This window comes from Rhipicephalus sanguineus, chromosome 8 (genome assembly GCF_013339695.2).
Source record: "Rhipicephalus sanguineus isolate Rsan-2018 chromosome 8, BIME_Rsan_1.4, whole genome shotgun sequence".
Lineage (NCBI taxonomy): Eukaryota > Metazoa > Arthropoda > Arachnida > Ixodida > Ixodidae > Rhipicephalus > Rhipicephalus sanguineus.
In genome coordinates this window covers 140,688,887-140,704,747 of record NC_051183.1, presented here as the reverse complement: position 1 = coordinate 140,704,747, position 15,861 = coordinate 140,688,887, and positions in this window count along the sequence as shown.

The following is a 15,861-nucleotide window of genomic DNA, read 5'->3' as shown; positions in this document are numbered from 1 at the left end:
GCTATTTATATACACCATTTACCACTGGTGGTAACCAAACGTCGCAGGAGCTTGAGCATGTTTTCTATCACGCAACGCTCCTAATTTTCTTTCAATTTGAAAAATGCCCTTGAGACGCGCACGACAATGTGGCCCTTTTCTGTACCCACTCGTGATGTGGAAGAAAAAAAAGAAAACACCGGGCACTCCAGCACACCAGGCACACCTTGCATCAGACGCCCCCGTGTGGCAGGAAACGCAGGGGGTCACACGTACGCGACTCGAGCTGGACAGAACCAACATCGGCTACGCTCCGGTCCCTGGTTCTAAGTCGTTCCCCCGGCTATGCTACGAGGGCTCCAGCAAGTGTCAAGTGCAACACCGGACGCCAACTGCCACAAAAGAAGTAAATTCGGACTTTATTGTCTTTTACGTGCAGAAGCGAATTTAGTTTGTGATGTAGACTCTTACTTAGCGATGTTGAATATCGAATAAGCCATTAGCAATGTAATATTGATGACAGTACCTTTTGTGTGTATTCTATTTTTTATGTATGCTCGAAAAGTAAATAGCCGAAGCGAAAAGTGTACATGTGCATCCCTCTGGTTTCCTTCACTTTACTGACGGTGACGACAGCCATACAGCGTCGTGGCCCGCGCGGTGTCTGCATAGTCTCACGGTGACCCAAGACGTATTGGGGACCCACGCAAGTTTTCGATTCCTGCGTCTTGGGCCAACGCGAGCACAAAAGCCCAAGAGTAGCTTAAGTTCTGCGCATGCGCCCTGGTTGCTCGCAAGCTCCTTGGTCCCCAAGCTTCTTGGGACCCCCATTCTCAAACTCTATTGTCGACACTTGCAGCGCGTTGCTCAAGCACAAAGACGTAACAACTGCGACAGTTGTTAGTTCACGCTTGCCCTGCACATGCCTGTGTGTTCTTTTCGGGCGTCGTTCTTTGTGCTTCAGCGGCGCGCTGCAAGTATCGAGCTGCGTCACGTTCTTCGTGTGACATTCTAATTCTTGCTATCGCATTCATTGCTTTACTCTTGGGGGAAAACTGTGACTTTTTTTACAGCGGTGCTGTTGCAGTTTTCGTTAGGACGTGTGAAGTAACTAGAAACTGACATCATCATGATCGGCCTCTACCTTCTAATTATAGCGTACTAGAATTTTATTCGGGTACAATAAACATATAACGCGTTCCTCGCCGGCATGCGCTTTCTTCGTCCTCTTCATCTTCTGCTCGCTCCCTGAACACGTCCGCCTGGCTGATTAGCTGATTAGTCAGATGGTAGACCTTGCTAATTGAGCCATACATGCTAAAACGACACTAGTTAAGTCGTCCCATGCTACGGTCGAGCTAAATAAGACCATGCTGGTTAAGACGACACTAGCAAGCAAATGACCTTGCCAATTAAAACCACGCTGATTAGCATCATGATAAGACTGTTAATGAACTACATGCCCTTTAAGATCGTGCGAATAAGCCCAAGCTAATTAAGAAAACGTTAACTCAGACCATAGCAAAAAGAAGCAATTATTAGCGTCTTTATTAAGAACTTACTCATTAAGTAAAAGCTAAATAACACCATGGCAATCGAGAGCGAGCTGACGCGAACTTCACTCCAAAGCAGCCTGAGCAGACTGAGTCGATGTGGAGCCATGTAAAAAGATGGACGAACCTAGGTCATCAAAAGCTCCGCTGATGGCTACTGTCTTGTATCACTAGTGCAAGATGATCACATTTTTTCATGCGAAGATCCGGATAGTTTGTGTCCGCCGTATTCGATGCTTAACAGACACACCGACACTATGACAGTCACGAGTTGAACTGGGCCTTCTCAGAACCTTAAGTTTGAACCCGAGATCGCATGTCAATCAATTTGATTGGCAGACGCCCACTACAAGAATCGCTCCCGCCCACCGCGTTCGCTCGTGCTGAAGACATTGAATAAATGAAAAACTTTATGAACTTTTCGGCGCCTACGCTGGAAGGTAGTGCTCCCGTCCACGAAGTTGACACGAAGATGCCACACCACACGCAGACTACGGTCGACACATATGATAATGGCAGCACTATAGGGAACCCAAGCTCAAGATTGCGGCGCGACGACAGCGCCACGCTGCGGCTCTGGAGAGAAGCTCTGGAGCAACTGGGGGCATGCGCGGCCTACTCAGCATGTTTGTCGGCAGCGGGAACACGCTCGCGCGCATTCCTCAGTCGGTGCGGGCAACTGGAGCGCCGTGTCGGCAACTTGGTTCGCTGAACCGGGAGCTTTGCTGTGCAAAGATGCATTTCCACGTTGGCAGAAGCGACCCCGCGGCAGCGAGGTCCGAAGTATTGCTGTGTCGTGGGCTGCCACAACAGTGCCGACAACACCAAGGCACGCGATTGTATCGGTTCCTGGGCATGTCGCACGAAAAATAAAGGCGACAAGCGTGGATCACCGCAATAAGGAGAATCAAGTATGTCGTTGTTGATAGCACTTTCTCGCCTTCTGATTTGGCTGTCTCAGTTCACCGCTTTCGTTCGTTTCGACTACCTGTATCAGTACGTAACGCGGCGCATGCAAGCAACGACTACAGTAATGATTACTCGCTGTCTTCTCGCATTGCGAAAGTCCAGTTATGGTTGTAGCTGAAACAACGTTGTGTTTTGACTCCCCGTGTTCGTGAAACCTACCCGTAGTTGTCGAACGTTCACACTAGCGTTATACCGCGGTTAGCGTTGCGCGGTTGGTTGAATTCAACAGAACTCGGCGTATTGTCAAAAGTTCGGCGCCTGCAATTTACGCTTCGGGCAATTTGCTTCATCATGCCGGAAGAGACGTGTTCGTGCAGCAGGTTTTACACGACTGTAGAGTCGATATTCTCATAAAAAGAAAGTGCAAGCATGACGCGAGAGCCGAAAGAACGAGGCGAGCAGTTTATCTTGCTTCACAGTGGTTAAAGCTCAGCTAGCTTCCCCTCGTCTAAATGGGCGGGTGATGCTCCAGCGGCTCGGAGGACTTGACTCTAACCTTCTCAGGCTTTTCTAGCACCATGGCCGTATAATTTCTTTTCTTTCACACGCCGCAAACGTTTGTTCACGAAAGTACACGGCTGCTACTGCAAGCATGCCATATCAAAACAATAATCATATGCTTCATACTCCACAATGCACAACATCGCTAGCGTGCACGGCTTCACTTCGCAGTTCATATGAAACATTAGGTATCTTCAACATGGCAGAATGAGTCGTACATTCATTCATTCATTCATTCAGTTTATTTCGACAAAAGGAAAGTTTGCCTGGGTTGAAGGGACTAAAGGCAGATTACCTCTGCCTGACTAGGTATCGAGGTATACGTCCTACAGAGTGTTATCGCGACTTTAAAAATGCATTTCGCGTTGCGTCGGGCGTTGTTGTCGTCGATCGTCTGCTCTTCACCTTAAACGTGATTGACGAGCCGTTCTCCTTTTATCAAGTTCGCTTTTCGGAAGTGCCTGTCCAGCTCGGAGATCTTTTTGAAGCCGCGTTGCAGGCGGTAGATTGTGAGGCGACGTGAATATACCGCGAGAGCTCTGCACGTGCGCGGAAGCGAGTGGCGGCGCGGCGTCGAGAACGGAGAACGCTCGTTGCATGCTCCCAGTTTCTATTTTTCTGCCAGAGATGGCGCTGTCTCTCAAGAGCAGCAGCGCCACTAAGTGATGCTTGGGAAGCCTATAGTGAACTAGAAGAGATGTAGTGGCACGAACAGCTCCGCGCAGGTGGCCCGTTTTCGCATGGATGCCATGAGATGGCGTCACTGCAACTTTTCATAATACTATGGCGCGCCAGCCTACGGGTTCCGCGGCTTTTCCTCAAGCAATAATTGCAGATTTCGAAGTTATTGGTGCTGCTATTTCAACACACCAATCTTACACTTGCGATTACTAATTATGCGCACATTTCTGGCAGTGAATGTGCTGGTAAATCAAATACACCCTAACTTTGCGTTACGTAAAAGGAATTTTGCAGGGCCTGGCCTAGTTTGGGCATAATTTTAAAACTTACAGGGCGTAAGAAAAGACGCAACATACAAGAGAGCCTGCCCTGAACATAAAAAAGGAGGAACGAATGCACTTAGCGGATCACGTGAACTCTTGTGCTTGTGAGGCATCGTTTCACGCGGCAAAGTTTCTTGGCAAAAGCCGCAGTGAACAAGCCTACTTACTCGCCACGATGGTCTGCCGTGTGATATTGCCTTATGTACCACAGGTCGTGGCATCGAATCCTGGTCGCGGCGGCCGCATTTGCCTAAATGGGAAGCTGAACCAAAGTACACAGGATGGCTACCAGCCAGTAAAGAAGGGCCCCTGTATTTCTTCTGTAAATCATGCAATGACCATTGGATAGGTAGAAAATAAGAACTCGACCGCCACCTCGCAAGCTCCAAGCACAAGAAAAGTGCTTCGAGATTGCAATCGACCCGCACGCTGACGTCTATGCCTTCAGTGAGTGCGCATAGTGAACTAAACAAATCTGTCAAATAGGCAGAAATCAGGCTTGCAGCGTTCATCACAGAGCATAACTTGCCATTTAAAGCAATGTGGCATTTGGTCGATGTGATCAAGACAGCATGTGATGATTCGCAAATTGCAAAGAATGTAAACTGCGGCCGGACAAAGTGCCCTGCCATCATAAAGAACGTTCTTGCAGAGCAGAGTCGCCAAGAGATCGTTGAACGTTTGCGCAAGCAGAAGTTCTCTCTTCTTGTCGACGAATCTAAGGACACGGGAACGGTGAAGCATTTGGCCCTCGTTGCACGAGCAATGAATGACAACTCAGACGCAGTGGATGCGTTTCTTGACCTAGTACCAGTCCGTGATGCGACCGCCAACTCTCTCTATAGTAGCACGAAAGCAGCAGTGTTTACTCACGCAGAAATTCCTTACGAAACCAACTTGATCGGTTTTGCAGCCGGCTGAGCGAACGTGATGATGGGCTCTCGCCATTCCGTCGCATCGCTGCTGCAAGCAGATATTCCGGGCATTTTCATTATGAAATGCGTTTGCCACTCATTCCATCTCTGCGCCTCTTACGCATGCAAGACACTTCCAAGGGGAACTGAGGACCTGGCCCGCGATGTGTTCAACTACTTATTGTCTCCCAAGCAGACGTCTGCTTATCAAGAGTTCCAAAAGCTGGCAGAGGTAAAGCCACACGAGCTGCTGCACCCAAGCCAACCGAGGTGGCTGTCTCTCGAAGTTGTTTTGACCCGCCTGCTTGAACAGACGCCGGCCCTCACTTTATTTTTTCGAAAAGCAGCCATTGAGGACCGCCTGCTTGCTGCAGAAACCATCCTTGAGAAATTGAGTAACCCTTCAACGAAGCTATACCTTGTGTTTCTTGAATACATGCTGCCCCTTTTCACCAACCTAAATAATGATATGCAGTCCGAGGAAACCAGAATCCACTTGTTGCACGAAAAGGTTTCGGGTATGCAAAATGCATACTGGAAAGCTACATCAAGCGAGACTAATTGCAGGCCACGCCGTTATCTGATGTGCAGTACAAAGACCCCGCGAAGTTCCTGCCACTAGAGGAAATATACCTGGGAGCAAAGCCAACTGCAGCGTTAGCCGGTACACAAGCCCGCCGCTAGCTGCTCCGCAGGCCACCGCATGCTCCGGCGCGGTCCGTCAGCGGGACCATCCAATATTCAGCGGCACTGATGACCACGACGTCGACGACTGGCTGTCTACCTATGAGCTCGTGAGTGTCCTCAACAAATGGGACGACGCCATGAAACTGGCCACTGTCGGTATTTACCTCGCCGGCATTGCTCACTTGTGGCTTCGGAACCACCAATCCGACGTTCCCACCTGGACCGCGTTCAAGGCTAAGTTCAGCGAGGTCTTCGGCCGTCCTAATGTCCGCAAGCTTCGCGCGGAAGAGCGCCTGCAATCGCGCTCTCAACAACCTGGCGAGACCTTTACCAGCTATATTGAGGACGTCATCGACCTGTGCAAACGCGTCGATGCGACCATGGCCGAGGCGGACCGAATCAAGCACATCTTGAAGAGAATAGACGAGGACGCATTCCAGATGCTGACTTCGAAGGGCCCGGGTACTGTCGCCCAAGTCATTGAGCTGTGCCAAAGCTATGACGAGCTCCGCCGGCAACGCCTCGTCAACCGCTGCCCCGTCCAACATCAGGAATCGTTGTCCGGCTTAACTCCCTCGCAAGATCCCGTACTTCTCTCGCAGATTCAAGCTTTTGTGCGCGAAGAAGTTGCTCGCCAGCTCGCACTCATCCCCAACCTGCCGGAGCGATGTACGCCGCTAAATCCCGCACTCCAACGCCTCATACAAGACCAAGTGTCTGAGGTTCTTCCACCAGAGCTGCCGCCACCAGTCACCGCACCGTTGACGTACGCCGAAGCAGCAGCCCGACCACGACCACAGACGTTCCGCGCGCCGCCCCCGTTGCTACTCCTGCTTACGCTACGATGCTGCCACGACCTCCGGTCCATCGAGTCGCCAATCCTTGGCGCACAGCCGACAACCGGCCAATCTGCTTTGCATGCGGTCTACCCGGACACGTTGCACGCCTGTGCCGCCGCCGACCACTACCTTCACGTGACGACCCACGCGCACCTGATTACAGCCACATGTTCTCCTACGCGTCAGACCGCGAGTTGCCCCTTCATCGACCAAGCCTTCGACCAGCTTCTGACCGTCGTTCTCCTTCTCCTCGTCGTCGCTCGCTCTCCCCGATGCGTCGACGTCCATCTACAACCGACACGGAAAACTAAATGGCGCAGTTCCCGAGGCAAGAACTGCGTCATCGTCGCAAAGTACAAGCCCTCTTCTTCCGCCGCCGAATGTTAATGATGCCGTTCTCGAAGGTGTATTTGTTCTTGCTCTCATCGATACGGGTGCCGCAATATCTGTCATCGCCGAAAAATTGTGCCGCTCAATCCGAAAAGTGACGACCCCTTTCTACGGTCCGTTTCTTCGCACTGCCACAGCACAGCCCGTCCAGCCTGTTGCGGCGTGTACTGCCAGACTCCTCATTCAAGAAGTACCCTACACAGTCGAGTTCGTCGTACTTCCGCACTGTTCTCACGATGTTATTTTAGGTTGGCATTTTCTGTCCCGTCACCAAGACGGCATCGATTGCGCCAATGCAGAAGTCGCCTTCTCATCTCTTGACGATGCTCTACTTGCCGACGGTCACCTTTCCTGCGCGAAGTTGGTCTTCACCGACGACACCCAGATCCCTCCGCAAGCTACTGTCTTGGCACCTGTGTCATGTTCCGCTGCCTCCGAAGGTATCGCGCTCTTCACGCCTTTCTCTGCTTTCGTTCATCGCGACCTCTCACCGCTCCCAACCGCTCTGCTTACCCTTCAAGGTGGTGCGACCGACGTACCTGTGGGCAATCCATTCCCATTCCCGATTACATTGCTTCGTCGTGAGGTATCGGCACAATGGAGCCTTGCGAAACTATCACGTACGTTCCTGATGGTTCATCAGAGGTCGCCGCCCTCTTCTGTAGTTCCTTGACTGGCGCATCGGCCGGCGACGTTTTCAACCATGCCATCGACGAAGATCTAAACCCGCAGCAGCGCCGTGACCTTTTATGCCTCCTTGACAAATTTCGCCCAGCTTTCGACAGCCACAGCACTTGTCTAGGCCGAACATCAACTGTATGCCACCGGATCGACACAGGTAATCACCCACCACTACGGCAGCGACCGTACCGTGTGTCGTCGACTGAACGCCGCGTCATTGATGAACAAGTAGGTGACATGCTAAAGCGCGGCGTCGTTCAACCGTCAGACAGTCCGTGGGCATCACCAGTTGTTTTAGTTAAAAAGAAGGATGGCACGATACGCTTTTGCGTACATTATCGTCGTCTAAACAAGATAACACGAAAGGATGTTTATCCTTTGCCCCGGATAGACGACGCCCTCGACTGTTTACAAGGTGCAGAGTTCTTTTCCTCCCTCGATCTCCCCTCTGGTTATTGGCAAGTACCTATGAATAGAGATGGTCGGCAAAAAACCGCATTTATCACACCGGATGGCTTATACGAATTTAATGTGATGCCATTCGGCCTTTGCAATGCGCCCGCGATATTTGAGCGCATGATGGACACTATTCTACGAGGCCTCAAATCGAACACATGCTTGTGCTACTTGGATGATGTGGTGGTATTTGCGCCTGACTTCCCCACGCACCTTCGTCGCTTGGAGCAGGTTTTACGATGTCTCACTGAAGCTGGCCTCCAACTAAACTTAAAGAAATGTCACTTTGGGGCGCGCAAGCTGACCATTCTCGGATATGTCGTATCGAAAGATGGCGTACTCCCTGATCCCGCTAAGCTACGTGCCGTTAAAGAGTTCCCGAGGCCTGCGTCTTTAAAAGACTTGCGCAGTTTCATCGGCCTTTGCTCACTTCCGCCGATTCATTCGCAATTTCGCCTCGATTATGGCACCTTTGACAGACCTGCTTCGAGGAGACCCCAATCTATCCGCGTGGTCCCCTGCTTGCGATCATGCGTTTGCGACGCTACGTCAGCTACTCACCACACCACCCATACTGCGTCATTTCGATCCAAGTGCTCCCACAGAAATCCACACTGATGCTAGCGGTGTCGGTCTTGGAGCAGTCCTCGACCAACGAAAGCCCGGTTACCAAGACTATGTTGTTGCGTACGCGAGTCGCACACTAACAAGAGCTGAAGTAAATTATTCAGTCTCTGAAAAAGAATGCCTAGCGATCATCTGGGCCATTACAAAATTTCGGCCTTACTTGTACGGTCGACCCTTCGATGTCATTACCGATCATCACACACTTTGCTGGTTGTCTTCCCTCAAAGATCCCTCCGGCCGCTTGGCAAGATGGCTTTGCGGCTCCAAGAGTACGACATCCGGGTTATCTACCGCTCAGGCCAGAAGCATGCCGATACCGACGTTCTTTCGCGTTCGCCCGTTCCCGCTGACATTGCGAGTGTCTCCATTCTGGACAACTTATGTTCGCCATTAGGATCCATCGACATGGCTTTGGAGCAACGCAAAGATCCGTGGATTGTGGCTTTGATAGATTACCTCTCTGATGCGCTCGAACGCCCGGCATCTCGAGCACTACGCAGACAAGCCTCTCACTTCGCCATCCGTGATGGAATCCTTTATCGCCGCAACTACCAATCTGACGGCCGCAAATGGCTACTTGTCATACCCAGGCAACTCCGCGCCAGTATATGTGCTGCTTTCCATGCCGATCCACAGTGCGCACACGCTGGTCTGGTTAAAACCTACGCCAGACTACGTCTTCGGTTTTATTCGCGCGGCATGTACACATTCGTACAAAAGTACATTCGATCTTGCACAGAGTGTCAACGCCGCAAGCCCGATCCTTGCCGCTCTTCTGGACCAATTCAGCCGTTGCCGTGCCCAATGCGACCATTTGACCGGGTTGTAATAGACCTTTACGGTCCTCTACCATACACATCCGCCGGAAATCGCTGGGTTATTGTGGCGATAGATCACGAGATATGCAGAAACAGCCGCTCTGCCAGCCGCGACGGCACGTGACGTTGCGTCTTTCCTGCTTCAACGCTTTGTTCTACGTCATGGCGCTCCTCGTGAACTCCTGAGCGACCGAGGCCGCGTCTTTCTCGCGGATGTTATTCAAGAACTCCTCGCTGAATGTCACGTGATTCACCGCTGTACTACCGCATATCACCCGCAAACAAACGGCTTGACCGAGCGCTTTAACCGAACTCTTGGCGACATGCTTTCTATGTATGTCGCCTCTAACCACACCAACTGGGACCTTATTCTTCCCTACGTAACGTACGCCTACAATACGGCACCCCAGGCGACGACCGGCTTTCCTTCCTTCTTTTAGGGGCGAAGCTAGTTAAGGCGGCACCCGTTCGTCCCTCGTAGTCGTCGTCGTCGTCGTAGTAGGAGTAGTCGTAGTCCGTAACGTGTCTTACGCTTTGACCTCCAAGGTGGTGCCGGTGGGAGATTTTTCCTGTGCGTTGTTGAACAATAAAAAATTCGCAGCGTGCGCGTTAACTAAAAGCCGAATTCTTCTGTCTCTCATTCCCCATTAGCAGCCATTGGCATGTTCCAGTAGGAAACGTTAGTAGAAGTAGAAGTGTAAGTGTTAGCTAAAAGCCGACTTCTTCTGTCTCTCATTCCCATTAGCAGCCATTGTTTACCTCCAAGGTAGTGCCTGGTGAGATTTCTCGTGTGCGTGATTAAATAATAAAAATTTTGTTCAAAACGCCGCTGATTGATGAAATAAACCAACGAAAGACGCCAGGTGTTTTGTAAAAGCAAAACGACAGAACGCCAGATGTTTCTAAAGCAAAACGAAAAGACGCCAGCTGCTTAACGAAAGACGCCAGATTTTTCTAAAGCAATGGTTTTCTAAACAATGAAACTTCACAGCGTACATGTAAAATTAAAGTGAGCTGCAAGTCGTCATAACTCATCGAACCTTTAGTATAAACGCGCCCGATCTCACGTCGGTGATTATGTACTGGGCAGAATTCACAGAAGATTCACGGTTTACCGATGAACCTCCGCAGCTTCGCCCACTCATCATCATTCACTCCGTGGATATGCTGTGATTTTTTTACTCTACGGCCGAGAACCATCGTCTCCGATCGACACCATTTTTCCCTACCGACCCGACTCATCAGAGGGCACGCCAGTTTCCGAAGCTGCTCGATATGCAGAAGAATGTCGGAAACTAGCCCGCTCCCTTACAACTCAAGAACAGGGGCTACAGAAATTTCGTCACGACGACGGACGGCCCCACAATCAGTTTTCGCCCAACTCTCTTGTTTGGCTCTGGGTGCCTCCCATTTCTGCGCCAGGTAACTCCTCGAAGTTTGTCAGCCGGTACCATGGACCCTACCGCGTGCTACAGCAAACTTCTCCCGTTAACTACCTCATCGAACCCCTCACGCCCACTACAGCCCTGCGTCGCCGAAGGCGCGAAACCGTTCACGTGGATCGCCTTAAACCATACCACGAACCCATTGTTCTTACGACACCTTAGAACTCCTAATGGGCTCCGTCTTCAGCGAGGGGGAATGTGATGAAGAAGAAGTGCACCCTGAAGGGCTACACAGTCGTATCGTCAGCGCTACACTGGAGCAGCTCGTGCTGAACGTTGTTGCTGTTTGCGCTGGCTAGGGTTACGGTTCTATACGCTGTCATATTACAGTTTCTCTTGTTCACGCCGTGTCTCAGCTCTTAATTATAGGTAGTAATAAAGGCTGTATAAATCGAGGAATGTGCGAGCCGAGTCTGAGAGTGACTATACAAGAGGGCACATTGATCTTCATTCAGCATGTCAGCATCTAAGACTTACTTTACTGAAACAAGCCTGGCTCTTTCCACACATGCGGAAAGATAGCAGAAACACAGTATAAATATTTCTATATAAAAGACGTACAATGTCATTGGAGGACCATTTTAGTGCTTTATTTCTAGCACATTGTAAGTGCTGCAATAATGAAAAGCCTTCTGAAAGCTTGCGCGCATACTTTATTGTTCTCTTAATTTATCAGTCTTTCGCGCCTTTTGCTTAGTGCAAAAACATTAGAATATCAACGTGAGTATAATGGAAGGGACAGATGCGAAAGCCAGTCAGAAATGACCATTGAGGCTATTGCTGGTTTATTCGAAAAATACTGTGCGTGCGCGCTCCCGCCAATGTCCTCTTTCTAGTTTAAATTACAACACACTCACAGCCATGATGACCACGGTGAGCTTCGAGCGGGGAATTTGGCGAGACAGTGTTATAAGCATGGAAGCCAAAAAAAATTAAACCACCTCACGATGAGGTGGTTCAAGCTAGGCGGGGTAACCTTGTTTCACCACTTGGTGAGGGACGGCAGTTTGTCAGCAGAATCTTATGTTGGTCGAGGTTTCGGGAATGATGAGTTAGAGGCAGTGGTGTTAGGTGTTCTGGATTCCTTGCGGCGTCCACTCTAGCATGGATTCGTGGTTGGTGGTTAACGTGTTCAACTTGTGGCGATGCAGTCTGCAGTCATGTATCGTCCACTTGGCTTCAGCATCCTTGAGGGCACATTCAAGAGATGTACCGAAGCCATTGTTGAGGATCCTAGCACAAATTTCTTCTGTCAGTGCATGGAATATGAGCCAGATATGCGTCATGGCTTTCTTTTCCATCGGTACCTCCGGCATTTGCGTACACTCCTAACGTTCTCGTGCAAGAAAGGCGTTGAAGGTATGTTTTTGTGAAGTATTTCAGTGTTGTGCCTGGACCGCTGAAGTGGCCGACAGGCTCTTCTTTTTGTTGTGGTGTTTTTGTTGTGGGGAGTGGTAGGGCAGGGATGAGGAGAGAGGTAGAGGGCGGGGACAAGATTCTCTTTCCCATTAGGTGTAATGGCAACCGAAGCAACTTGCTGAAGGAGGGGGGCGACAGGCACTGCAGGCATGGGAGGGGGGAGGAGCTGATACAGGATTTGAGGGGTCGACCGCCCCTACCGCCCCCCTCTGGATCCACCACTGGCTGTAGCATACGTCGGCTATATGGTATAGCTGATATGTCATTCGGGTTGAACCATCCAATGAAAATGCTAGCGCTTTTTTACTGTAACATGTAAAGGAAATACTTTTATTTAACTTCACCTCCTACCGTATATCCTGTTAGTATCCCACGATTTACCGATCGAATCATGATGATATGTGATGTTTTATGGCGCAAGGGCCAATTAATGGCCAAAGAGCGCCAGGTCGTGGGACAAAAAGATGTGAGCAATGATTATGGTAAGTGGCTGTATAAGGGCCTTAAAATTCCACGCCCTAAAGGCGGGTAAAAACATATATCTATTAAAATCATGGGAGTGACATGAAAATGTGTGAACAGATCTATATATATATATATACAATGAAATTATGGCGATGACGTACGGAGTGAATAGCACGTGTGCCTCCTCAAGTCCTTTGTGTCCAAAGGCCTGGAGGCAAGTGCTGTTCTTTGAGAGAACTACCGCAGCAGCGGCCTCTGTTGAGAAGCCGTGCTGCGGCTGCCTGGAAATATAACATTAAAACTATGTACATCTTTGAGAAAACCGAGGAGTGAATCATATGTAAAAATAGGTTCGCTGCCTATGAACATTGAGGGATGGTGTGGGAGATGTCGGCGGTATGATGGAAAATGCTTTTCTCTGATGGCATCAAGATGGGTGCATTGAAGGAGGATGTGGAATACAGTGAGTGGCGCGTCGCATTTCTCACACATGGGTGGGTCACCGCCGGACAAAAGGTGTGCGTGTGTACTATGTGTGTGTCCTATTCTCATTCTACAAAGTGTGACTTCTGTATAGCGTGACTTTGACACCGGTGGCCAGGCACCAAGACAGGGCTTGATGACATGCAATTTATTTTTGGTTTCTCTATCCCACAAGCGCTGCCAGTGTGCCCTTAATGATTTCTTTATAGCGGGCTTAAGGTCCAATGCAGGGACTGCAACAGATGTATCGGCAGCGCTTTCTTGGACGGTTGCAGCTAGTTTGTCTGCCATAACATTGCCTTCTATCTCACGGTGTCCTGGGACCCAGCACACTACAACATGCTGTTTGAGTGAGTAAACGGTACATAGCAGTGAATACAGCGAGACGATGACAGGGTTTTTGTGTTTCTTGAGGGTTTTCAATGCCTTTACGACGCTTAATGAATCTGTGTATATGACTGAATTTTGTAATTGTAATTGCTTAATGTGTTTAACGGCAGCATATATCGCATAGGCTTCTGCGGTGAAAATACTTGTATTAGGGTGCAGAACGCCGGCATCGGAGAATGATGGGCCGACCGCCGCATAAGACACACCAGTGTGAGATTTTGAAGCATCTGTAAAGTATTCAGGGCAGGAATATTTGTGCTGTAATTCAAGAAAATACGTGTGGATATGTGCAAGTGGGGCGTGTTTAGTAACCTCTACAAAGGATAGGTCACAGTCGATAGTCTGCCACTGCCACGGTGGGAGCTCTATTGCGGGAGGCATCACGTTGTGTTCAAGAAGTGGAACACCCATTTCTTCTGCCAAGCCTCTCACACGCAGAGAGTAGGGCTGTCTCACTCGGGGGTGGTTATAAAAGAGGGTGGAGCTGGACAAATGATTTAAGGTAGGGTGTGCGGGGTGTTCATTGCTCGAACTAACTTTTAAAAAATACATGAATGATAGGTATGACCTCTGCAAATGAAGTGGCCACTCGTCAGACTCCACATACAGGCTTTCTACAGGACTCGTCCTGAAGGCACCTGTAGAGAGGCGAATACCTAAATGATGGACAGGATCGAGCATCTTTAGGACGCTTGGTGAAGCCGACTGATACGTTATGGCTCCGTAGTCGAGACGCGTGCGTACAAGACTCCTGTACAGATTCAACAGACATTTTTTGTCACTACCCCACGTAGTGCGTGACAGCAGTTTTAAGAGGTTCATTGTTTTCAAGCACTTGTTTTTCAGATGTTTTATATGTGGCACAAAGGTTAATTTTGAATCCAGAATTAAGCCTAAAAATTTATGTTCTATATTTACTGGTAAACGCTGACCCTGCAGATCAAGTTCGGGATCGGGGTGTATGCCTCTTTTCCTAGAAAAGAGCACGCAGGTGCTTTTTTGTGCATTGAGGCTGAACCCGTTCTCGTCTGCCCATTTAGCCACCTTGTTTAGGCCGAGCTGTACCTGCCGCTCACAGATTGCGAGGTTGCACGACTTAAAACCTATCTGTATGTCATGCACATACGTGCAATAGAACATGTTGCGCGGGATGGAAAGACGCAAAGAGTTCATTTTTAAAATAAAAAGAGTGCAGCTAAGCACCCCACCCTGTGGTACTCCAGTTTCTTGGACAAACAGATCCGATAAAATATTTCCCACTCGGACACGAAATGTGCGGTTCGACAGGTAGCTCTATATAATATTCAACATTCTACCTCGGATGCCTAAGTGTGAGAGGTCTCTCAGTATTCCAAACCGCCATGTTGTATCGTAAGCCTTTTCCATATCAAGGAATACTGAGAGAAAGAATTGCTTATGGAGGAATGCATCGCGAATTGCTGCCTCGATACGTATTAAATGATCAGCTGTAGATCGTCCCTCTCGAAATCCACACTGGTATGGATCGAGAAAAATGTTGGATTCTAGAAAATGTAGCAGCCGCCTGTTTATCATCTTTTCGAATAATTTACAGAGACAACTGGTTAGGGCTATAGGCCTGTAACTCGTAACAAGAGATGGGTCCTTACCCTGTTTCAGGATGGGAATTACGATGGCCTGCTTCCAAGCTGAGGGCATCTCGCCAGAAAACCATATAGTGTTATAGAGACTGAGGAGAGTCTTCTGTGTCTCATGGGGCAAATGTTTCAGCATCTCATACACTATTCGGTCAGAGCCAGGCGCAGAATTGTTGCAGCAATTGAGCGACGCCTCCAGCTCTGCTAGGCAGAATGGTCTGTTATATGGTTCGTCTGTTGTGGATTTGCGTTGAAGCTTTTGTCTCTCAATTATTCCTTTGTACCTTTTAAACGTTTCCGAATAGTGAGACGAGCTGGAAACATGTTCAAAATGTGCACCGAGAGAGTTGGCTTGGTCTTCCAGGGTGTCGCCCTGTATGTTTACTAAGGGAAGTGAAAATGTATGTTGCCCTCTTATTTTCTTAACTCGGTTCCAGGCTCTACCTTCGTAGGTGTATGAGTTTATTCCCGACAGAAACTTCTGCCAGCTTTCTCTCCTAGCCTGCCGACGCGTTCTCCTCCCTTGGGATTTTGCTTGCTTAAACATTACTAGATTTTCAGCTGTGGGGGAGTCACGCAATAGCGTCCACGCCTTGTTTTGTTTCCTCCGAGCCTTACGGCACTC